Genomic DNA, 24,498 nt, shown 5'->3' on the forward strand with positions numbered 1-24,498 from the left:
AGAGAGCCATTTTATTTATTAATTTATGTCAATGTAAACCACTTTGGAACTTTTGTTGAAAAGCGGTATATAAATATTTGTTGTATTTGTATTCGATACTGTTGGTTGTGTTGGTTGTGTTGTCTGTGGTTGTGTTCAGACAACACAACCAATGTCCACTTATAGACACTCCAGCCCAACAGAAGTCGGGCTCACCACTGAACTGAGGTTCAGCATTTTCCATGTTGTCTGAACCTGCCCTAAGAGTATCCTCTTCATACGTTGAGGATATGTCTGGACCAATCACACTTTTGGTGCCAAGAATCTCACACTAGGGCTGCTGGGAACAGGATTCCCCTGCCACCAGGGCAGCCTGCGGAAAAAAGAAAAACCACTGACCAGATCTCTTCAGCTCTACAGTTCTACACTACAGCCACTGCACAGAAGGCATACTGCAGTTTTCCAGCACAGCAAGATTGGCTGCCAACAAAATCCCATCTGACCCTTTATAACTGCTGATTCTGGCCTGGCTCCTCAGTCTGAGAAACCTTTTGCTCTGTGTAGGTTGAGCTGCTGCAGCTCACTTGGAGACCCTGCCTGAGCTGATCCTTGGCCAGCTAGCTTGATATACACCTTTACTTAGTTGAAACATCCTAGCTAGTATCATGATGTTGTTCCATTTGCATCCGAAAGATGAAGCAGTCTTTAATTCCCCTTTGAGGAGAATTAAAGACCGTTTCATCTTTTAGATGCAAATGGAACTGCAAACTGAGATCCCTCCATTTTTCTTCCAAACAATGCATATCTAAAGACATAGCAGTTTGGCACTGCATGAGAGCCTAAGGGGACCGAAAGCACAACTGTTTGCCCCAGAGGCAAAAAAAAGGGTACAAAGTGAACCATCTTCATGCTCAGTAGTACATGGATAAACAGATGGTTCATAAAATGGCAAGATGTGTTATACAGCACAGCAAAGTGTGTACATTTTCCATGTTTTGTTTTTTATGGCAGCATTCACTGAAGCTGCTGATTTATCACTTTAAAGAAGTGATGTTTTAATCACTGTATCCTGGTGGAAGACCTTCTTGTATTAACTGTGCTGCGGAGGTGGGATTTCACATGATAAACTGCCACCTGTTCCAAGTGTATCAGGAAATACTATACTATTCCTCTCTTATACAAATAGTTATGCACTTCGAAACAACGTTTTTCAATATGCTCCACAAGCCTTCTTCTATCCCCACCCCCAGTTTGTGATTTTGCAGTGCAAATTACCAGAATCACACACGAGAAGGCTATTCACACGATGGAAGAAAATCGGGCTAGCAGAGGCTCGGCTACGAGCCTGGTGGTTCGCAAGCAGGCGAACCACCTGTAGCCCGGTGCTTCTGTAGTGCTTCGCTTCTGTAGCCCGGTGCTTAAACCGGGTTTGCGGAGTGAGCGCTCTGCAAACCCGGGTTAAGCAATCATGAGTAGCCATGGTGCGGCTTCAGGCCGCAGCTACTCATGACTAGACCCCCTGGTGGGAGGCTGAAAAGCAGCCTCCTCGCTTGGTGGTCTTTCCAGTATACCCTGTGCGCTTGTGCAGGGCATACTGGAGCTTCCGGGAGCCGCACAGCCCCTGATCCTCCCAGCCCCCACCGGCTCCATCACTTAGCCAGCAGTCGTGTGGGCAGCCCCACATTCAAAGTGTGGATGCTTCTTGGGATTTGCTACAGACATTGGGGCGCTTCACACAAGTAGTGTGAAGCGCCAAAAGGAGGTCTGCAGGGAGAGCGGGTTTGACCACTCTCCCGACAAATTATCACTTACCCTTCCTCGGGCGGGTACATCACCCGTCCAGATGAGTAGCTGCTTCCCTGCGGCACTCCTGCACCTCGCTTGGGCGCTCCAGAGGTCAAGCACATGGAAGCACTGCCTGCAGTGCTCCCCCGGAGCCCCAATAATTTCTGGGAGCCCACCCCCCCAAGCCAGTACACAGATACATTCAAATAGAGAAGCATACCCTGTATAAAGAATTGAGACAATGCAGCTATTCTCACGAGCAGTGACAACCGGACTAGGGAAGCCCAGCCCAGTTTTAGCTGAGTGTGAGAACCACCGGGTGGCAGTGCAGCGAGACCGCTTTGCTTAACCCAGATTTTAACCCTGACCCGTTGCTTAACCCAGATTTTGGGCATGAGCACACCCCAAACCCAGGCTAAGTGAGCGTATGTCTGCAGCTGTGGAGTTACAGACATACGCTCTGTTTGTTTATCTGCTCCTCACTTTGTTTATCTGCTCCTCACTTGCTGCCTTGAATTCAAATGGCATAAGAGACTGTTAGTCAGTTTATTGGGTCCCCCCCCCCTTGGCCTGTGCTTTAGTTAGTAATAAATATCAATGCCTTGTTAAAGTTCCTTCCTGTTCAATTAGTTATAGAGGATAAGTAATTTATCTGCAACAGTATTGAGGGTACGGCACCCATGGGGAGCACACCAGTACACCCCACCCTCACACCAATGCTCTCTATGGTTCCGCTCCCATGGTGTACATAAGTACAGCATTTGTCTGAGAATTCCTTCCTGGAATTAGGAACACTGGGGCTTGGTTGCCAGGGCGCGTGGTAGCAGATGTGATCCTGATCCTCTTCTCACATGCTTGGTGAACTATAGAAGCACTGACTGTGTCAAGTTACACATTATGAATCTCCATGTCCCTTCCTGTGGTTTCCAGGAACATGGATTGGGTACTTGCAGACTCACATTCTGATGATGGTGGAACTCCACACAATAAGTAAATTCATACATAGCAACCAAGCTAGGAATCAGTCAGGAGGAGGATTTTTGTGGTGACTTCACTTCACCATGGAAACTAATGTTCATTCATTCCTCAGAAACAGAGGTATAAAGAGTCACTTTCTCATTAGCATAGATAGCCAACTAATGTAAATATTTATCAGATTTGTCTATACTAATCTATTATTTCTACAAACTTCATGTAAAGTGAACTACATGGTTAGTTCACATGCAGCTAAAGTGAGGTGAAGTGCATACTGAAAGTGAAATGTCAAAAGTTTCTAAGAAGTTACCTGAAACCTAATTTTCTCAGCTTTCTATGTGAAATTCTCCTCAGGTTTGCATGTGAAATTCTCTTTGGTATTTACTAAGGAAAAGGACTGTTCTAAAACAGCTAAGCACACAATTACAAACATATTTTTGTACACTGATGATACACATTTGTTTTGTTGTAACTGTGAAGTGTGTATGTTAAGTTAAGCACTATCTAAGCAAATACATAAATAAATGCTGACAACAACTAAACCAGTACAAGTAGGGTTCGGCCACTGAGCTACTGCCCATGAGCCCACAAATTATTTCTTGCTTGTGTAGAGCAGAACAGCACATAGAAGACAACCTCAGGTACTCTCTCATAAGAGCTATAAGAGTCTGGATGAGTTGAATGGACATCTACACAAGCAGTCCTTGAAATAAACAATATGCAGATGAGTCTTTGTATTTCACTGGTAGGGATGAGAACACACTCTAGAGGACTCTTCCATAAATACAGTCCACACATAAAGGAGATAATGCATCCTTGTATCCTCATATTCCTCACCATCTCTTACATCCCTTTTGTACACATGCACTGGCTCTTTCACAAGTTATGCCAAACATGCACAGAATGGACAAAGCCTGTGACAACTATCCCACCCTCCATTGTATATGTTGACTCTAGATATATGTAGCATGTGTACAATCCTTTTTGCTTGGTCCCTCAAGAGGCAAACTGAGATGAGATAATTATTTTCCCTTCTCCCATCCCCTGCCAACTGCATGTACTTCTCTGGGAAGCTAGATTTTCAAATGGGAAACCATTGATCAATGTTGCTTCAGATCCTGAAGAACTGTGATGTGATATTATATGATCTTGTGACAGAATCAACAAATGGGATTGGAAGTGTGTTGTCTTAACTTGATCCTTTCATTTCTTTGCTTTGGCAAATAGCTATATAAAGGCCAACTACAATGTCACAACATCAGACTCGACTAAATGTCAGTATTCATGTTACCTGAATTTTGATATTTGATAGATATGAACTTTATTATTAATGTTCAGCTGCAATTCACACTCAGTCCCTAGTGTGAACAAGCTCTCGGTTCATAGATCAGTGCAGATGTTTGAAATGATCTCACTTAAGAAACCTTTCCCAGATCCTATTTAAAATGGTATTTGAAGCATACAAAAGGAATTCACTGGCTCAATGACAGAATAAAAAGTGAGGTGGACTAGAAATGAGACTGACTCAGCTACATAATTAGCTATATAGCTTAACCTACATAATTCATATTTATTCTTTTTGGTTCTGTTTGCAAACATTACTTAATGCAGCATAACTCTAGAACTTCTGTACAAGAAGTTAAGTGTCATTATCATATTTGTTCAAATAGGGATTACTGAAGTCCTTTTTTGACAAAAGGGGAAACAATATGTAGAAAAGTAGCCTAATCCTTTTGAATGCTCCTCACACAATATGCTTCCTCCCAAGCAGATATCCCCCCCCCACCCACACCCACCCCGCCAACACACATCATATTGACTGTGCTCCTGGATAAATATGGATTCACTGAGGCAAAGACATTACACAGTGAGCAAAACAAGGATTCTCTGGGGACCACAGAGGATTTCTGAAAAAGAGATCACTCCAAAGAATGTGCATGTAGTAAGGAGTAAAAGTGGAATCACTGAAAATGGGAAATATTCTTTTTATAAATGAAACAACCTGACCTTGTGGAATTGGGCGGCCAAAATGGGGGAAGTATATTTGATTTTGTCTTCAAATTCTGGTATACAATCTAATCATTCTGGGACAAAACTAACCAGTGGTGGCCCCTATTTTGCTGTGGCAAACACTTCCCCCCCACCAAATGTTCCAGAATGATGCAGAGAATGATGCAGAGCTCCAGGGTGGTCTGCAGAGAGAGGGGTTACACTCACCATCCCCACAGATGATCCCCTCTCCTTCCAAGAGTGGGCGGATCGCCTGCCCAGACGAGCGGCAGCTCCCTCTGCAGCTCCAAGGGTTGGGGAGCAGGAGAGCACCGCCACACATCCCCTGCCCCGGAGCTCCCCTAATGCACCCTGCAAATGTGTGGTGCATTATTGGGGTCCCCCTCCCCCCACCCCGAGTGTGCCAGCCGTGGTTGCAAGCAGCCGTGGCTGACACATGAGCAGAAAAATAATGTCAAGGGAGCACTTGCTCCCTTAACCTCATTTTAATGGCTACCAGGCTAATGACTAATAATAAAACCTCATTTTGATGGCCACCAGGCTAACGACTAAAATAAGTTCTGAAGCCCCTTTTAAACTTCAAATGCAGTTTAGAAGAAGCAAAATGTCCTCCACTCTGCCACACTGCAGGTAAGCCCTCACCCCATTATGAATATGAAAGGGGGCAACAAAAATGACTGAACAGTGCTCAAATTACAGGGGTACCAGAGTGGGCTTGGACCCCTTACCTTTTGTTTTTGGTCCATTAGTTATTGTTACATGTACTGTTACATGTACTGGGGGCCATGATTTGGCTAAAATTGGAGAAGTCAGGGGTAGGCCATGTGCATTTCGTTAAGAGCCCCACTACCTTTCCCACATCATTCAAGCCCTGAAATGACTTCCAAAATGAATGTGATTTTAACAAATGAATACCAAAGTGAAATTTGTAATAACAAAAATGAATGAAAGAATGAGACAAAAACAATTTGGTGCACACCCCCAGTGGGCATTATGACAACTTTCTCCAGCAGAAACATTATGACAACTTTCTCCAGTATGTATAGGTACATACAAGCCTGAGGAGGGAACAATATGTAAAGGTTTTCCCTGCTCTGCCTACTCCCTGTCCTTTGCTCCTCTTTTTCTAAGTGGGAGACAGTTTAGGGTAACCTTTACAACAGCTGTCTCATGTAGAGGATAAGATGCTAGAACCCTAGGATGTCTTTGCGAAAATATATTCAACCTTTACATTGTAGAGGAATGCATGAGAAGTAGTAGTAGTCAGGTCAGGTGGTATATTTTCAAGGTATAATTAATCTATTGTGCTATTATAAGGCTTTTTTTTTTAAGGAGAGGAGAGGAGAGCTGGTCTTGTGGTAGCAAGCATGACTTGTCCCCATAGCTAAGCAGGGTCTGCCCTGATTGCGTCTGAATGGATGCATCTGAATGGATGCATCTGAACCATTGATGTGAAATCACTGTAAGATATTCTCCTTAGGGGATGGAGCCACTCTGGGAAGAGCAGAAGGTTCCAAGTTCCCTCCCTGGCATCTCCAAGATGGGGCTGAGAGAGATTCCTGCCTGCAACCTTGGAGAAGCCGCTGCCAGTCTGTGAAGACAATACTGAGCTAGATAGACCAGTGGTCTGCCTCAGTATATGGCAGTTTCCTATGTTCCTATGAAAGGAAAGGAAAGGAAGGAGCATCACTGCTCTCATCAAGTCTGTCCTTCCAAAGCCTGTAATTCCAAACTGTTCCATACTTAATGGCTTACACATGGAAACCTTGCATCTGATTTCCAACATGCCCCCCAGCTGTTTTCCATAACATGTGAATGGGTAATGCCTATGGAAATAATCCAACCAGGCTTATGCCAACTGCAGGTTTCCTTGTGGATCAGGCAGTGGGTCTTACACTGCCCTATGAAAGCAGGTCTCGTTTGGCCCAAAGCAGATTTTCTCAGTTCACTCATGTAAATGAAATTCTACAGCACAAAAATTATAGCAGCCATTTGCATTGCTAATACACTGACTCAAGAGCTGAACAGGTTCCCTAAGTAAATGGGACAACAATGGATTATTGCTAGCAAGTGTACACTTGGGTCCACCTAAGACTTAGGTGAGAGGATTTCAAGCTCATTCACTCTAAACAGGGGTAGTTAATGGAGCTAATGGTAAAACAGTGTACTATAATTCACATGAAAATATTCCTAAGGATTTGGTTTGCTTTAAGGAATGGCATTGATTTAGATAGAAGTAGGCATCTTTGTAACTCTGAACTCAAGTTACAAGTAGTTTACATGTAATAGCAATCTTTTTGCATATGATAGGAGTGATATTTCCTCAACAGTAGCTGCAACAGACCTATACTGAACTGCTGGGTACATTATGCAGAGAGATTTCATTTCATGATAAATCCTCATCTGCAGTCAGTCTTCGATAGTAAATACTGTGTAATACCAAGTGAAATCCTGTTTATTTTTTTCTTGTGATCCTGGAGGTAGATTATCCAGTGGTTAGCCACCTAGAGGTCAGTGTAATAACCACAGACTCTATAAGAGCATTTCATACCCATGCTTTCCCCCCCCCACCCCCCCGGATCTCTTTATGCAAAGGAAAAACCTTTGTGGACAGTGTATCTCAGTGTGTGCACACCTCAGTGTTTCCATGTGGGCAGGGCAAGGAAGGATAAAAGTTAAGAAGATTTATTAAACAACAAATTGGGTATTTGTGAGGATGCATTGAGAACATTTGCTGTTTCTTTCTGTCACACATATCCTGTCCTTCCTCTAAAGGAAGGCATGCTTCCTCAAGGTGGCATGCTTGGGAGTATATAATTTTACTGTTTCACAACCTCTCTGAGGTTAAACTGGACATTAATGAATTGCCCAAGGTTACACAGTGAGCTTCATCACCAAGTGAGATTTGAACCTAGGTTTCCCCCATTCCAGATACACACCAAGGCCGCATTTGCACATAATGGGGAACTGAGGGTCCAATGGGACAACAAAAGCAATGGGTTCTGCTCCTCATTCTCCACCCCTCTCCTGCCTGAATCCAGATGTCATGAAGAGCACTCTTTCTGCCTTCAATGAGACTTCAGAGAGGAGGGGGAACTGGCTGTGCAGGCTTTCTTTTCTTGATTGATTGACTGATTGATTGATTATGTTTATATACTGCCCCATCCAAACAGCTCTGGGTGGTGCACAGCAATAAAAGTAAAACCCATGAATCATTACAAAGAATTATTAAAACCATTTTAAGACCAATCATTACATAACAATTTAAAAACAGCATAAAACAATTAACAATTAAAAGAGTTAAAACAATTTGAAAACTCTGGAATGAACTCCAGCTACGGATTTCCACAGGAGTGGATTCCACAGCCCAGGAGCAACTACAGAAAAGGCCTGCCTCTGAGTCGCCAGAGACAGACCTCCTCAAATGACCTCAAAATGCAGTGGGGATCATGCAGAAGAAGGCACTCTCTAAGGTAACCTGGACCTAAGCCATTCAGAGCTTTAAAGGTAATAACCAGCACTTTGGATTTTGCCCAGAAACGTATTGGCAGCCAGAGCAACTGTTTTAAAACAGGCGTAATATGGTTTCTCCGGGTTAGCCCAGAGACCAATCTGGCTGCCCCATTTTGAACTAACTGAGGTTTCCGAACTACGTACCAAGGCAGCCCCACATAGAGCACATTGCAATAGTCAAGCCTGGAGGTTACCAGCTGATGAACCACAGATTTGAGGTCATTCTCTTCAAGGAATGGATGCAGCTGTCAAATCAGCCAAAGCTGGTAGAAAGCAATCCTGGGTGTTTTCCAGATTACACGCTGCAACAGTTTTGCAATGTGTCCGCTAAGTGTCCCTTTGTATTGCCCATGTTTCAACATTGTGGTCGCTGTACTGTCAGTGGGGTGCCGTTCATAGTTCCAATGCCTTATTTCGGATCTTATTGATGCATTGTAGCCCTATAACATTGTATATGTGTTGCAGGAAAGTAGCTGTATTTTTTGTTTGTTTGTTTGTTTATTTATTTAAAATATTTCTATACCACCCAAAACTTACATCTTTTTCCATTGTAGGAGGCTTCCCCATTGTTTATACATTGCAGTGTGTTGTGGATGGTGCAACCATTTGTTGATTTTTACAGCCAGATGCACTCATCCATATGGCAACAAAGCTGTGAGCTGCTTTTACATCCAAAGGTGAAGGAAAAGCTGGAAGACAGGACTATACCCTGAACCCCCAAATATTTCTGTCCCATTCATTAAATAATCTTTCCATGAAATGAATTTTTTTTCCCCACCCGGGTTCTTGTGCAAAAGTGCAACCTGATTTTCATCTGCTTTCAGCTTTTTGATTTCGATCACATTTGTTTTTGTTTTTGTTTTTCATCAGACTTATTTTTTGGACATTTTCATGTTTCCTCCTTTTTTGTGTACTGTGGAATGACTGGCTCATTTGGCAGATTGAGGATCTGTTGATATGTAAGGTCACATTTTAAAATATTTATTTATTATCACCCCATTTCTTCCTCTCGCTCTCATTCCAGCTTTTGGCCCTAGCTTTTGGTCACATTTGTCTCTGCAATTTGATATGTTATTTTTAAAAAATATATTTCCGCTCCGTTTCATTTCCACTTTTGTCCTTAGCTTATGCTCTTGCTAGCGCAAAGCAGAGCAGATTGAGCTGTGCTTCACCCTGCTGGTGGCTTTACAAAAGGCAGTGATAAAAAATTTTTTAAAGAGCTAATCATGTAACCAGGTTACCGGCCCCTCCATGACCCTATTGGCCTGAAATGATGGAGGATGAGGGGCAGAGAATGTGATTCAGGTGGAATATGGACACGCCCTGCCTGGAAAACCTGCTGCAGTGGTGGACAATATGAACAGCCCAAACCCTGTCATGATGCATTGAAAAACACATTGAGAAATGTTATACTCACGGTTTCAAGCCACTGCCTCATAACTGTTTTATTTTGCAACATTTTAACTGGTGCAAATCTCATAGGCCAGAAAATGCCCTGGCCATAGCCTCCACCTGAGATACCAGGGTGAGGCCTGGCAATCTTTACGGTTCCGTGTTATGTGCACATGCGGCTAATCTTTTGTTTATTTGTTATGCATTTGTTAAAGATTCTAAAGTGTAAACAGAAGGTTCATTATAATCAGATCATAAAACAATTAACCTACTACTACTACTACTACTACTACTACTACAAATATTTATATACCGCTTTTCAGCAAAAGTTCCCAAAGCAATTTACACAGAGAAATATAGATAGATAGATAGATAGATAGATAGATAGATAGATAGATAGATAGATAGATAGATAAGGAAGTAAGTAAATAAGTAAATAAATAAAGATGGCTCCCTGTCCCCAAAGGGCTCACAATCTATTTGAACCATTGCAACTAAGTGGGGGGAAATGGGGGGAAATGGTTTTGGCAGACCTGGCTGGAAGTCGGGATTTAATAGCATACATACACCACCTCTTGTCAAAAACTCTAGCTTCAGAACGCAATCAAGTGTCTAAACTGCTGAAGGGCCAGAGAAATTATGTTTCACTTTTAGCACCATACTCTCCTTTCTCCAAACCAGGAAACTACAGGATTCCATTTTTTTAAAGGTGAAGGAAGTCAGCCTTGCTTTCCTATGATCATGGGCCCACAGTACAGTAGCAATAATAACCACTGCTGCGGGTTGTGAGGCAGCCAGAGAGGCAAGGCAACGTTTTTGTCAAGGATCAGGCAAAATCCTGTCTCCCTTTGTTGCAAGTTCATGGAGAGCCATTTCCGTAAGAGGGAGGAGGGCAAACAAAGAATCTTACTGATTTTCAGGTAGGCTTGGAAATCTTTTGCAGAAATTGCTGAAAAGCAGTGACTATTCAGAGCATTTGTTAGAGTGGTTAATTTTTACACTGCAATGTAACAATAGCTTGTAACAATAGCAATGTAACAATAGCATGGATCACCAAGTCACCCAATTTTTTCCTAAGCAAAGGGGTTTGTGCTTTATTATTATATTGTTATCATTACAAATATTTATGTACTGCTTTTTGACAAAAACTTCTTGAAGGGGTTTACTTAGAAAAGGAAATTTAAAAAAGAAATATGATGGTTCCCTGTCCCAAAAGGGCTTGCAGTCTAAAAAGGTAGATATCAGCAACAACCACTGGAGGGTTTTGGTGCTGGGATTGAAGAGGCAAAGGTTTGGCACGTGTGTATAATTCATTTAAGTACTTGTAACACTGAACATTCAGTGTGTAGAACTAGAAATACAGATGCTCCTGAGGAATCAAGCAATCATATGTGATCTGAAATATGGTAGAAGGGACACACTCCCCCTCCCTAAATGGTGTTCTTTAGAAAACCAATCAGCCACACAGAAATGGTGAAAGCATTTTGATGGGGATAGGTAAACAGACTTGGCTTGTTTTCAGAAGCAATGTATTTTGAGACAGCTTTCATTTTTCTTATGTCAGATTGTCACAGACCCTCCCATTCATAATGTGACATGCCCTAGATGCTACATCACGCGTAATTAACACCAAGGAGTTCCTCAATATGGGCACAAGCCAATTATACTGTTCCATAACATATTTGACAAAGGCACAGAGGTTGTTACAGATTGTGCCACTATTCCAAAGCTCGTTTAGTTCCGGTATTCTCTTTAGGTTGCTTCTGGTTTTTTTATTTATTTAAATGCAACCCCTCTTACAATGAAAACTGCCTTTTAATCCAATTCTCCAGTTCACTATTCTTTCATAATTGTTATGGATTTTGGCAGCTTCAGAGTAGTTAGCCAGTCTTCCAATTAAATGCTGAAAACAAGTCTGCTCATGGAAAAGAGAGAGTGGGTGAATTTGATTGCAATAAATTGCTGCATAAACAAAAGGAGAACAGAGGAACTGAAGTGCAGAACTACTTCAACATTCTCTCCGGCTTCAACTTTGCCTTGTACCTTTGATTTTCTTTGCCTAAACAATATTTTAGGGAAAGGTCAAATTAGCTGTTTTGTTCTGTCCTCGAAGAACAGATGATGCCTGACTTTTTTTCAAAAAGCTTTTTCTATTTAGAAATAATTTGCTTACACGTCTCAGAATCCCAGGAGGCAACAACAGAAGGGGTGAAAGCCTCTTCTTGATTGCTGAAAATATGTGTGTTTTTTTTAAAAGATTCTTCCTCATCTACTCCTGCTGCTTATTTCCCACTGATGTCATGATCTGTCATCAAAGATGTGCCCATGAGAACAACTATGGGTCAATTAAATGAGCCATGATTGATATGGGAAAGTAACCATATGATATTGTGAAGGCACCCCAGTGTGGTAGGATCACAAATATGGCCACTGCCACAATCTATTCTCTTGAACAGCATTCATGCCAGTGGAGTTTGCATAAGAGATATTAATGGACTGTGACCTACATCCTAACAATCACTAGAAATTATTTTTTATAAGTTAATGTATTAGAAAGCTGATTCATGGAAGGACTCAGGCTTACAAAAGTGATTGATCAGGATGAACATTAGGGGACAGGTCACATGTTTAAGAGAACAGAATTATGTACTTGTAGTATAGCAATAGAACCATCATCCATCACAAGTTCAATGTAACCTATTGTATAATAATAATAATAATAATAATAATAATAATAATAATAATAATAATAATAATAATTCAATTTCTATACTGCCTTTCCAAAAATGGCTCAAGGTGGTTTACACAGAGAAATAACAAACAAATAAGATGGCTTCCTGTCCCCAAAGGGCTCACATTCTAAAACGAAATATAAGATAGACACCAGCAACAGTCACTGGAGCTACTGTGCTGGGGGTGGATAGGGCCAGTTACTCTCCCCCTGCTAAATAAAGAGAATCGCCACGGTAAAAGGTGCCTCTTTGCCCAGTTAGCAGGACATGCGGGACTATAACCATACATGCATATGCCCAATTCTTATTATCCTCCAACTTCAAAAAAGAGGTGGAATAATCATGGAGGTGAACATACAAAGTTGTCTTATGTCAAGCTGGACCATTGGTCGATCTAGGTCAGTACTGTCTACTGTGACTGGCAGCTGCTCTGCAGAATTACAAACAGGAGTCTTCTCCAGGCAGGTAGAGAAACCAGTAATTGAACCTGAAACCTTCTGCATGCAAAGCAAGTACTATAGCCCCTCCCCTGGGTGCAGAACAAGTAAAAGTGTACTTCCCTTCCAAAAATCAGTGATTGATAGTCTCCTCTCAGTTCTAATTAGGATTGTTTGTTTATTACATTTCTCTGCTGCCCGTGTATAAAAACACATGGTAATTTACAACACAATCAGCAGTAATAAGTTAAAACCTCAAGTAGAAGTTAAACTGTTGTGTGTTCAGAACCTTCTTAAAAGCATCCAGAGATGGCACATGTCCTACTCCAACAGGGAGGATATTCCAAAGAATAGGATTCCACAAACCCAATTCAGTTCCCAAACATTGGAAAATAGCGCATATTTTCAAAGCACAATTCCAAAATTCAACCCCTGTCACCCGCTCAGAATAAATTCCAAGCCAAAGAAGGATTTGGGGGAAGGAGCAATGCCATTGGATGCACAATGTTGCTATTCACTAGGAGCGGAATCTGTTTGCATTCTAAGCCAAGTAATAATGAAATTCAGCAATACAGTGGTGTAGCGAGGGCATAGGCGACTCTTGTTCTTATGAGCAGAACTCCCGTGGTGGTGGCACACTCCTATCACTTGCGTGCCATGCCCCAATTGGCACTGACCTCAAGGTGGCTAGGAATGAAGGACATACATGTGCCCTGATGACAAAGGGCACACAAGCACCTTCATTCTCAGCCACCTTGGGGTTGCAGGAGTGCAGGGGACCACTGAGGATGGGCAGCGTAGCATGCTGAGGGGAAGAGAAAGCTGGCAGCAGCATGGTGGCAGGTGGCAGAAGAATGTGGTGAAGTGTGGCAGCAGTAGAAGTGGCTGGCCAGCTGGCTGGCAGGGGAGGGCGGGGGAGCAAGGTGGCTCTGGAGGCAAGGCAGCACATGTTCTTGGGTTGTGTCCATCCAATTATAGCTCTGCACCTGCAGCAATATCTCTACCAAGAATAAGGGTGCTGGAAGTATATGAGAGGAAAATATGGGAGAGGGCTTCTGCAACTAGAGGTGTGCGAACAAGTTCGATGTCGAACATGTTCAACATCAAAGCAGTTTGGTTCGACTGTTTGGGGTCAAACCGAATCATGCCCTGCTTGGTCCAACTTCGGGCCAAACCCCACCAGGAGTTCGCGGTTTTTTGTTTTTTAATTACCTTGATAACCCAGGCCATGCAGAAGCCCATGGCAACAGCCTCCAAAATGGCTACAGCACCAAGGGGGAGAGCCAATTAGGCGCATGAAGGAGGCCAGCTGGGCAGAGGGAGAAACCTCCGCAGACACCTCCCCCCCATCACCTCGAACAACTCTCCTGGAAGGGGTAAGTGCTTAGGGAGGGGGATTTAATCGTGAACCCCACTCCCAAGACTGGACTTGGGGCAGGGTTCGAGGGGGTGCTGGATCCAACTGGCCCAGTCTAGTTCAGACTTGAACCAAACCAGACCAGCCGGTTCAGTGCACATCCCTATCTGAAACTACCAAAATTCACTGTCAGTAGTGATGACATCTTCCAGTGAGCCACCTTTATATTTCACTTTGCTTCATATTTCTACAAGTATGAACACCTGAAGTTTTTCAAATCAATGTTTCATTAACATTCTACTGGTCTTGAAGAAAATTGTTCTTTTATTTACTGAAAACCAACATTACTTCACTTTTGACACCATTTCTGCAACTTATTTTTTAATAAAGACAGTTTTCATATATAAAGTAAAATTGACAACTGTTTGATAGGAGGAACAAACAGCTTTTCTGAATCACAGCCAGCATGCAAGAATAAGTTGTCATTTTTGCTGTCCATTATTCTGAAACCTGCTTTCTTTTCCTTCCACGGCATAATTTCAGACCTGCAACAAACAAGGAAAGTAGCAAGAGCAACATTTTACAGCTTTGTAACTCTACCGAATTCCTGTCAAGAAAAGTGTCATGGGTGAGCAGTGACAGTATTGTATCAGAAGGATTTTTAAATATATTTCTAAAAGAACACATCACTACCCAAGAAGAACTATAAGAGATAGACCATGAAGCCGTGTAGCAATTACCAAGTCACTGAGCTGACCTTCTAGTGGTATAAACCAACCAGCAGGAATACTACTGTATTTTACTATATTTTATATATTCTACTATATTTTTCAACAATGGCAAACCCATTATCAATTCCTACTACAATAGTTCAAGCAGTTGGGAAAGCATAGCCATCTCTTAAGATGCTTAAAATGGCACATGAGTTGCTTACATTCTGGGAAGTAAGTATTAAATGAGGTGGGTCTCACAATCAGTGAGACCACTTTGTCCGGGTTTGCAGGGAGAGTGGGCTAAGCCTGCTCTCCCCGCAGATGATCAGGCAGACGTGCCTGGGTGGCTGGATTGGCCTTCTACATGAAAGCCGGCTCTGTGACGGAGCCAGCAGGGGCTGGGGAGTTTGGGGGCCGTGCGGCCCCCGGAAGCTCCAGTATGACCTGCACGAGCACGCAGGGCATACTGGAAAGACCCGGAGCTGGGAGGCTGCTTTTACGCCGCAGCTACTCACCATCCCAAAAAACAGGTTTGCGGAGCGCTTGCTCCACAAACCCAGTTTAAGAGGCGGGCTACTTGAGCGGGTTACCCGCTCAGGAACCATCGGGCTTGCAGCCGAGCCCAGTGGTTCCCACGGTGGGACACAATCAGGCTAGCGGAGGCTAGCCCGATTTCGTCCCATCATGTGAATAGCCTCAAAATGAACTTGGACAAACAAATCACCTTATCTAATCAGAATGGTTTTCATGCAAGGGTGTGAAGGAGTAGGGAATACAGGGAGGGAGGGTACTTTTGGCATTCCAGAGGGGAAGGGGCTTACAGTCACCCAGTCCCTCCCCCTCCTCACAGGCTAGCTTCGTTTTGCTATCTTTGCTCCAGGCTCAAGCTATGAACAGACTCACCCCTTCCTTCTTCCTCAGCTTCTCCCTCTACTCTATTTAAGTCACCTTAAGTGATGCAGTGGGGAAATGCTTGACCAACAAGCAGAAGGTTGCTGGTTTGAATCCCTGCTGGTATGTTTCCCAGTCTATGGGCATCAATGATATAGGAAGATGCTGAAAGGCATCATTTCATACAGTGCAGGAGGAGGCAATGGTAAACCCCTCCTGCATTCTACCAAAGAAAACCACAGGTCTTTGTGGGCACCAGGAGTCGAAATTGGCTCAACGGCACACTTTACCTTCTCTACTCTGTATCTTCACAAGAACCTGTCACACTCCTACTGTTGCGAGATATGCTCCACCCATCCCTGCTCACTCACCATCTGAACGGTCATCCTGGCAATCTTTCATGCCTGGCTGAGCACACACTAGAGCTTTGAGACCACTTTGGGCCTAATGTGCATGATCTGTAGGATGGGCAGCAGCATCGGGAGGTTCCATTGAAGGAGGGGCTGCAGGCGAGCTGGGGTTGTGGCCGATGGTGACGTCACGGCTTGGAGCCCCTGACAGAGGTTCACTTCTGAAATCAAAATGTTTTCAAATCAATTTGTGTTAAAAAAAAAAATTAAAGTCATTTCACACAGTATCTCAAGCACTGTGACTACAGAGGTTCCATTGAGCTGAATGTAAATTTTGTATTTTGGAGATTTAAATAAAAAGACAAGGGACCGGGTCTCACAATCACTGAGACCCGGTTTGGGGCAGTGAGTGGGGAGAGCAGGCCAGGCCCACTCCCCCCCCCCGCGCACAAGCGGAGAGGGAGCCCTGGGCAAGCGGATCAGCCACCCACATGATTTCTGGCTCTGTGACGGAGCTGGCAGGGGCTGGGGGGAGCGGGGGCCAATTGGCCCCCACAAGCTCCAGCATGCCCTGCATGAATGCGCAGGGCATACTGGCGAGACCCACGGAGCCAGGAGGTGGCTTTTCACCTCCCCTCCGGGGGTTCTCCTCATGCACGAAGCTGCATCATGGCTACTCACGATTATTAAAACCAGGTTTGCAGAGCGCTCGCTCCACAATCCTGGTTTAAGGGCAGGGGTACTTAGGCGTGTTACCCGCCTAGGAACCACCGGGCTCGCAGCCCGGTTTTGCCCCATCATGTGAATAGCCTCAAGGTATACATGTTTTAATAGATAAATAAAATAATTCAGTGTAGTAGCCAGATATGTATGTTTCTGGAAGTCACAGGCACCACTCTGGAACACAAGAAAAACGTGTTGTGACTATTAAAAACAAAAGGATGAGGCAACTGGCATTTGCTGCCCAAGGAGTAGGACTCATCAGGGGGGAATCAAATTCTAATCTAGAACTGAGTTCACATAACCAACTCTCAATCTCTCTCTCTCTCTCTCTCTCTCTCTCTCTCTCTCTCTCTCACACACACACACACACACACACACACACACACACACACAACCACAACATAAAAGCATTCATCTTGATGTTGAAATGTCTGCAAAAAGAGCTGAAGGCTTCTTCACAGGAGCCTTCACAGCTGCTGCGCTTTCAAAAGTTTCAATGGGCCTCTCACTGTTCCCATGACAGTCATGTAAATGGAGCTCTCTTCCTCATTGCCACTGGAAGCCACAGTCAGCCCATGGATTTATTACAATAGTCTCCTGTTTTAAAGAGAAAGTTCAAAGGGTGGCCTTCTCATCAATCTTCCTGAAAGCCAATAGAACCATAAATCTTGTTTCCACAAAGTTAATGCCATGAGGCTAATCAGAATGATTTTTGTCTCCTGCACTTTTCTTTTTAAATAATAGTCATTATCATAATAATACTTGATTTCTTCTTTTGGGGCGGGGAATCTAGAGCCGTCACTAACTCATGTGAACATGTGAAGTTGTCTTGTATTAAGTCAGACCATTGGTCTCTGTAGGTCAGGATTATCCACAATGACTGGCAGGAACTCTCCAGATGGGGGCCTTTCCTAGCCCTATCTGGAGACACCTGGGATTGGAACTGAAACTTTCTGTACACATCCACCACTGAGCCACAACCCCTACCCCCCACTGGCAATAAAAGAAAAAGGCACCTTGCAGTAATGAAACACCCCGACTCCTTGACCATATGCTAAAGAAGCCATTGCACAAATGAGATATAAGGAATATTCCCTATATTCTTCATATCAGAATACTGCAAAGTGCATCCATCAAGGAGCTTTTTTCCTACGGATGAGGCATGCCCAGAATCAATGTTCATTTGGCACAGGTGGCCACAGGTGGCCACAGACACGTTAATTCTGCTCATAAAGATATCCCTGGGATAGAGTCAGGACATACTATCCAGTATTACTGACTCCATCATAAGAACATAAGAACAGCCCTGCTGGATCAGGCCCACGGCCCATCTAGTCCAGCATCCTGTTTCGCACAGTGGCCCACCAGATGCCGATGGAAGCCACCGACAGGAGTTGAGGGCATGCCCTCTCTCCTGCCATTACTCCCCTGCAACTGGTACTCAGATGCACCCCGCCCTTGATGCTGGAGGTGGCCCACAGCCCTCCGACTAGTAGCCATTGATAGACCTCTCCTCCATGAAGTCATCCAAACCCCTCTTAAAGCCATCCAGGTTGTTGGCTGTCACCACGTCCTGCGGCAGAGAGTTCCACAAGTGGATCACGCGTTGTGTGAAAAAGTACTTCCGTTTGTTGGTCCTAGACCTCCTGGCAATCAATTTCATGGAGTGACCCCTGGTTCTAGTGTTATATGAGAGGGAGAAGAATCTCTCTCTCTCCACTTTTTCCACACCATGCATGACTTTATAGACCTCTATCATGTCTCCCCGCAGTCATCTTTTTTCTAAACTAAAAAGCCCCAGGTGTTGTAGTCTTGCCTCATAAGAAAGGTGCTCTAGGCCCCTGATCATCTTGGTTGCCCTCTTCTGCACCTTCTCCAGTTCAACAATGTCCTTTTTAAGATGTGGTGACCAGAATTGTACGCAGTACTCCAAGTGTGGTCGCACCATAGTTTTGTATAAGGGCATTATAATGTTAGCCGTTTTATTTTCAATCCCCTTCCTAATGATCCCTAGCATGGAATTTGCCTTTTTCACAGCTGCCGCACATTGAGTCGACACTTTCAACGAGCTGTTAACCCATTGCCACTGCAGTGTTTTCAGGAGATGGAGGAGAGTTCTACCAGTGGCAACACATGAAGTATCTTGCTTCTAAAACGTTTGTCTTTCAGCTATGCAATGTCAACACACACACAGATGAAGTCAAAAGGAACTGACCATTGCATATTTGCAATGCTAATTTGGGCACTCTTACCAATAAATGGCTCTCCACATTTATATACTGCTCTTCAACAAAAGTTCATAAAGCAGTTTACAAAGAAAAATACATAAATAAAATGTTTCCATCCCCACAAAGGGCCCACAGTCTAAAAAGAAACATAATTCAGATACCAGCAACAGTGACTGGAGGGATGCTGTGTTGGGGCTGGATAGGGCCAGTTGCTTTCACCTTGCTAATTATACGAGAATCACCACTTTAAAAGGTGTCTCTTTGCTCAGTGTCTCTTTGATCCCTGGGGTCCCCCCAGGGATCTGTACTGGGCCCGGTGCTTTTTAATTTATTCATAAATGATTTAGAAGTTGGGGTAAACAGTGAGGTGGCCAGATTTGCAGATGATACCAAACTCTTTTGGGTAATGAAAAAATGGATTGTGAGAAGCTCCAAAAGGGACTCTCCAAACTGGGTGAGTGGGTGACAAAATGGCAAATGCACTTCAGTGCTGGCAAGTGTAAAGTGGTGCACATTGGGACGAAAAACCCCAACTTCAAGTATACGCTGATGGGATCTGAGCTGTCAGAGACTGACAAGGAAGCTATCCTCATGACCAGGGGAAATTGGACTAAGGGAGCCTAGCCCGATTTCCCCTAGTTGTCTGTTGCCACAGGAGCCACACGGCCCCCAGCAGCAAACCACAAATACCACTCCCCCATTTAAACGAGGTTAGCGGAGCCAGTGCAGAGCGAGTGCTCCGCTGACCCTGTTTTGTTGATGGTGTGCTGCCACACTGCGGCCCTGCACCCCAGCAATACATGAAGAGGCCCCCGCTGGGAGGCTGAAACAAGCTTCCCGGCCTTGGGGTTCTCTCCAGAATGCCCTGCGCACTTGCACAGGGCATCCTGGAACTTCCAGGGGCTGGCTGGCATACAATCCCCACCACAGCTGCTGGCTCCATGATGGAGCCAGCAGTCATGTGGGCAGCCGATCCAGCTGCCCAGGGACAGCTCTCTACCCATGTGTAAGCTTGCTCTCCCTGCACTACCCCAAACAGCGCTTCACACCGAGCATGTGAAGTGCCTCAAGGACACGGATCTTGGGGTATTAGTGGACAGCTCATTGAAAATGTTGACTCAAAGTGTGGCAGCTGTGAAAAAGGCCAATTCCATGCTAGGGATCAATAGGAAGGAGGTTGAAAATAAAACTGCTAATATTATAATGCCCTTATACATAACTATGGTGTGGCCACACCTGGAGTACTGTGTACAATTCTGGTCACCACATCTAAAAAAGGACATTGTAGAACCGGAAAAGGTGCAGAAGAGGACAACCAAGATGATCAGGAGTGTAGAGCACCTTCTTTATGAGGCAAGGCTACAACACCTGGGACTTTTTAGCTTAGAAAAAAGTTGACTGCGGGGAGACATGATAGAGGTTTATAAAATTATGCATGAAGTGGATAGAGATAAATTCTTCTCCCTCTAGAACCAGGGGTCATCCCATGAAATTGATTGCCAGGAATTTTGGACCAACCAACCGAGGTACTTTTTCACACAATGCATAATCAGCTTGTGATATTCTCTGCCACAAGATGTGGTGACAGCCAACAACCTGGATGGCTTTAAGAGGGGTTTGGATAACTTCATGGAGGAGAGGTCTATCAACAGCTACTAGTTGGAGGGCTATAGGCCACCTCCAGCCTCAAAGGCAGAATGCCTCTGAGTACCAGTTGCAGGGGAGTAACAGCAGGAGAGAGGGCATGCCTTCAACTCTTGCCTGTAGGCTCCCAGTGGGATCTGGTGGGCCACTGTGTGAAACAGGATTCTGGACTAGATGGGCCTTGAGCCTGATCCAGCAAGGATGTTCAGTTAGCACGGTAAGCATGTACCTTATGACGTTGCTTCAGTATTTGATACTGATTTGCCTTCCTAAAATGGGGCATGCTATGAAGCCCACCCACTTTGCAACCACTTCCACCATACCTTCCCACACAAAGCTTCTCTGATATGTCCCACTCAGGTTTCAGCCATGAAAGCCCCTCCCACCAAACAAAACAATTAAATAGGAGCTCCATGTTCAGAGGTATGAATTATATTGCTGTGAGCAATATAATAGGAACATGATGGTCCTCATGCACTGCTTGTCAGATTCCCAGAGGCATTTGACTGGAGACTGTTGGAAACAGAGTGCTGGACTGGATGGAAGCAAGTGTGTTGCCCAAGAACTCAAACTGATTGTGGGCAGATGTGAGCCACAAGCCACTTCTATAATGCTGCAGTTCCTGCTGCAATGCAACGCCTATTGAAAACTAGTGAGTCTAATAGTGAGTCCAGAAACTGCAGTTGGTACAGGATATAGCAGGCAGTTTGGTCTCTGGGTTATTTCCAAGAGACCATATTACTTTTACATTGAAAGAACTACTCTGGCTACCAATAGGTTTCCACACAAAATACATGCTGGTTATACCCTATAAACAGCTATAAATCTATAACTTAAACAGCTTCAGCCTTGGGTATTTAAGATATCACATACGCAACACTGGGATCGAGCCCAATCCCAGCACTTCCTCCCCTGTGCCACCTTTACCCCAGGTATGGGTTCATGTGTATGTTCGTGCTGCACACATACACAAAGCATACAAAGGACCGGGTCTCACAATCAGAGAGACCCGGTTTGGGATGGTGAGAGGGGAGGGAGCCCTGGGTGGCTGGATCAGCCGCCCACACGATTGCCGGCTCCGTGATGGAGCCAGCGGGGGCTGGGGAGCTCAGGGGCGATGCAGCCCCCGGAAGCACCAGTATGCCCTGCGCGAGCGCGCAGGACATACTGGGGAGAACCCCAGAACCGGGAGGTGGCTTTTTGCTTCCCCTCCAGGGGTCTACTCATGAGTAGCCACAGCACAGAGCCACACTGTGGCTACTCACGATCAGATAGCCCGGGTTTGCGGAACACTCACTCCGCTCCGCAAACCCGGGCTAAGGGCAGGGGTACTTGAGCGGGTTACCCGCTCTAGAACCACTGGGCTCACAGCTGAACCCAGTGGTTCTCACGGTCAGCAAAAATTGGGCTAGCCTCTGCTAGCCCCACAGAGTTGGGTGCCTAGAGCATCCAACTCCTGGGGTTTCCCCACAATGCACTGCACCCGGCATGTGGTGCATTGCACAGTATCCAGAGGCCAGGATGCGTTGTCCTGGCCTCCCAGTGATCCACACTGCTTTAAGCAGCACAGATTGTGTGGGAATGCTATCTGCACATCCCACCAACAGGACTGGATCATGTGGGGGAAAGGTCAGTTCAGCACAGCCTACACCCTGCCTGCCCCGCAGTCGTGTGAAGAGCCTTAAAGTCTTCATCAGTATGAGCCTCATCACCCATTGAGATCATCTGGAGAGTTTCATCTACAGTTGCCATCAGCTTGTCTGTTGGCTACACAGGGACGGGCCTCTCTGTTGCCACCCTGAGACTCTGGAATGCATTCCCTGCTGAAATAAGAAGCTCTACATCTCTAAAATTCTTTAAAGACACATTTATTTAACCCAAGCTTTTTAACTAGACTTGTGGTTTTAAATTGTTTTAAGGTTTTAATTTCTGTTAATTTGTTTTATTTTGCCACCCAGAGATGGAAGTTTGGAGTGGCATACAAATATGATTGATTGATTGATTGATTGATTGATTAAAAACTCTAATTGTCCAAGACCACAGACAAAGTAAACTTGGATCTGAACTGCAAACATTATTTATTATTAGCAATAGCAATAGCAATAGCACTTGCATTTATATACCGCTCTATAGCCGGAGCTCTCTAAGCGGTTTACAATGATTTTAGCATATTGCCCCCAACATTCTGGGTACTCATTTTACCGACCTCGGAAGGATTCAAGGCTGAGTCAACCTTGAGCCCCTGGTCAGGATCGAACTTGTAACCTTCTGGTTACAGGGCGGCAGTTTTACCACTGCGCCACCAGGGGCTCATTATTATTATTATTATTATTATTATTATTATTATTATTTATATTTTATATCCCACTCTTCCTCCTAGGAGCCCAGAGCAGTGTACTACATGCTTAGGTTTCTCCTCACAACAACCCTGTGAAGTAGGTTAGGCTAAGAGAGAAGTGACTGGCCCAGAGTCACCCAGCAAGTATCATGGCAGAATGGGGATTTGAACTCGGGTCTCTCCGGTCCTGGTCCAGCACTCTAACCACTATACCACACTGGCTCCACGCTGCATTTGCTTTTGGAGCAAACAGAAGTAAACTGAATGGGGCCCAATCCTGTTTGTCTTTTACAGGTTTTCCCAACAGGGCGTTCTAATACTCCTAGGGGTAGTTGAAAGGCTCCTAGGGGGTACTCAGAGCCCTCCTGCCTTCTACACTACATCCATACTATTTGTTCCCTCTCTGAGGATTTCTGAGTCAGCTCAGTGTATCTCAACTATGTGTCCTCTGAGGAAGGGAAAGGAGGACGGTGAAGACCCTCCTCCTATGTTCCAGATTGGCTGGCTACATGCTTAAGGTCAGTGTATCCCTCCCCTCAGCCTGACTGACAGGCTTCAAAAAATTAGCACTGAGTATTCCCATTGAATTTAAACAAGTAAACAAGTAAAGACAAGTAAACATGTGAGATTGATTTAAATAAGTCTGCTTAGTACTTATGAGTAACTTAGTATGAGAGCCAGTGACTATAGTAGCCTGTCTCTCTAACCGTAACACATCTGTGTACTTGTGTATATATGTGTTATTTGTGTGTATACACACACTTGCACACACAAATCTAAATGTTACAATTATAAGACAGGCTACTCCAGTCACTTACATTCAGATTAAAAGCCTATTCACCAGGGGCGTATCTAGGGTGGGGCAGGCAGGGCTCGTGCCCTGGGTGCCACTTGAAGGGGGCACCATTTTTTTAAATGAAAAAAAAATTAAGTGGCTGCCAAAAACAAAATGGCCACTGAAAAAGCTCAAATGGTCTCTGTGAGGCTCTAGGCCATGCCAGGCCTCACAGAGGCCATTTGAGCATGTGCAGCAGCCATTTGGTTTTCAGCAACCCTTTTTTTTTTAAAAAAAATTTTTTTAATGGCCACTGTGCATGCTTAAATGGTCCCTATGAGGCCCTAGAGGCCAGTGGGGGGAGGGGAAACCTTTGCAGACACCCTCCCCACAGCCTATAGGAAGCCCCCCGAAGGGGCTACAGCTAATTTCTTTTTTTAAAAACAATGATATAAGTCACTGTACACATATTCAGATTGGCACTATGTACAGAGAATCAGGGCTTGTGAATACTGAGCTTAAGCTTATGAGCTAGGATTGTATTCATTTGCTTTTACATTGCTTCTTGTGATAAGTGAGTTAAATGTGATGTCTTAATAATATGGCTATTCATGGTGAGTTTTTCTTTGAATCAGTGTGAAATCCTTAGTTTTAAG

The 24,498-nt window shown here is 44.4% G+C and overlaps 1 long non-coding RNA gene across 6 annotated transcripts in view; it reads right to left on the minus strand.

The window, feature by feature from the left end:
- Window positions 1-14,481: 14,481 nt before the first annotated feature.
- Window positions 14,482-24,498, minus strand: part of LOC128347779 (uncharacterized) — a 103,836-nt gene continuing 93,819 nt past the window's right edge. For all 6 annotated transcript variants that reach the window (XR_008317707.1, XR_008317709.1, XR_008317705.1 and 3 more), the window contains 2 exons: window positions 16,156-16,355; window positions 14,482-14,725 (listed from right to left, as the gene is read on the minus strand). This is a non-coding gene — a long non-coding RNA (uncharacterized LOC128347779). The remainder of the gene's footprint in view (window positions 14,726-16,155; window positions 16,356-24,498) is intronic.

Source organism: Hemicordylus capensis, chromosome 2, assembly GCF_027244095.1.
Source record: "Hemicordylus capensis ecotype Gifberg chromosome 2, rHemCap1.1.pri, whole genome shotgun sequence".
Classification (NCBI taxonomy): domain Eukaryota; kingdom Metazoa; phylum Chordata; class Lepidosauria; order Squamata; family Cordylidae; genus Hemicordylus; species Hemicordylus capensis.